Below are 2,258 nucleotides of genomic sequence, written 5' to 3'. Positions count from 1 at the left end.
ATATATATATATATATATATATAAAAATTCCCAAATTGAATTCTAAAACAAATACAATAACCGAATTTCATCATGAATTAAACATGGTAGGCTCTGATACCAATTGTTGAAAAAAACCTTAATAACGTTGTGCTCAACAATCCATGTCAATTACATGATGAATATCCAAAGGCGGAAGCGTACCTGTGGGAATTGCCATTAATGAAATCCTGATGGTAGAGCCAATGGGTTGAGTGATCTTCCTCGGCAAAACACCCTGAAGACCTTGCTCTCTTGATGGGGATAGAGAGAACCAGAGAGTTTTCTCCTTTAGGGTTTTGAAACTGAATAGTCTTGTTGTGTTTGCCTTGGGGACCATTACCCCTATATATAACTATTATTAGTTATATCCCAAATTGCAGTATTTCCAATTCAGCCCCTCATTAAATTAGAAACTGCCTGGTATCTACACTATTAATTTTCATAACTATTATGCTCTTTAGCCATAAACTATTATATATTATTTGACCCCTAGTTTATTGGCTAATTATGCAATGACCCTAACACACTTTATTAATTAATTACATATGTGACCCATAAATCTTACACAGAAGCTATACAAGGAGGAACTTTCTCGATCTACACAACTGAAACTAAAACAAACTTAAATAGAGAATGAGCAATAACAAAGAAACTAAACAAAGAAAATAAACAATATTTAAGGGTATATTTGATTTTGCAATGATTAAAGATGAATTTGATATAAATTGATATATGTTTGATTACTTTTATTTAATATTTAATATTGACTCTTGTCGATTTATGTTATTCGAATAGTTTGGATCAAAATTATGTTTGAATTGATAGTTATTAAAATGGATTTTAATTATATTAAAAATTAGACATTTCATTTCTATTATTGATGAATATTGAAATTTATATTGCTTTATTAATTTTTATAATTATATATATATATAATTCATTAACATTTTTTAATTGGGTTTTATGATATATATATTATTCATACATTATTTTAATTGCTTTACTAATGATGTTCAAAGTAGATATTTTTAACAAAATGTAACAACGGTAAGAGACTCTTGTATCCAGGAGTGACTACATTTTACTAGTTTTCTCATATGAGTGCAAGGGAATTATCTTATTAAAAAGAGTAGAAGATTAAGGGACAATTTGAGAATATGTACCATAGCCAAGATTTATAAATGCAGAATCTATTTGCACCACCACAGAATCTACAAAATGTTGCATTTTGAGAAAGTAAAATTACTTCTCCTTTCATATTCCAAACAACTTTGTAATACAGTATACTCACGTTTGATTGTTTTCTTTCTTCTTCATATTAGTGATAGAAGACGGTGATTTGAGACATTATTTTTTGTTTGAAATCACCTCTTTATATTACTTTTCTTTTATAATTGTACTTATTATATCATTTTACTTAAATACGTTATTTTTATATAGACTTTTATTTGTTTGTTTATTATTTCGTCAATTAAGTAGAATATTATTTTGTTTTTCTGTCATGTTGCGGTGTTTTGTTTTACCGTCTCATTGAAGTGTTTTGTTTGTTCGTTACATAAATATATTTTTATTTGTATTGTTTTATTTTATTTAGATTGACAACTTCATTCTAAATTAGACATATTTCATCAATGATTTCAGCGTCATCAACGTTGTAGATCTAGAGACATAAGTATTTTGATTACTTTAATTTTGTCAAATTTATAGTTATTTTGTCGTTTTATACTATTAATTTGGATGTTGTAAATTTGTATACATATTCATCCTTTTATTTTTTAACGAATTTGTATTTGTATTATTCTCGATTAATATAAATGAATGAATATTATTTTTAAATAAAAAACAATAATTTTTTACGGTCATTAGTTTCCATAGTAGGAGTTATCATCGACAAAATCACTTTAAAACATTGACCAATTAAGAATATCATCCTCTACCATTATATTATGAAAACCCATATCATCAGCAAATTTAAATCTTAATAATAATTGTATATAAGAGTTGGTACATTTGATTGCTAAATACGTACTCTGTTCCAACTCATAATACACTTTCATTAACATCGGTGATTCTCTCTTATCTTAAATAAAATTATATTTATCCTTATCTAAATTTCTATCGATAAAAAGGGTCATGTGCAATTAAGATTAAATGAGATACATACATACACAAAGGGCAGATATTAAAGATTTTGATGAGTTCTTTGTAATTTAAATCATGTTTAAAATATGTACATG

Source organism: Cicer arietinum, chromosome 6 (assembly GCF_000331145.2).
Source record: "Cicer arietinum cultivar CDC Frontier isolate Library 1 chromosome 6, Cicar.CDCFrontier_v2.0, whole genome shotgun sequence".
Classification (NCBI taxonomy): domain Eukaryota; kingdom Viridiplantae; phylum Streptophyta; class Magnoliopsida; order Fabales; family Fabaceae; genus Cicer; species Cicer arietinum.
This window is presented reverse-complemented; position numbering follows the sequence as displayed.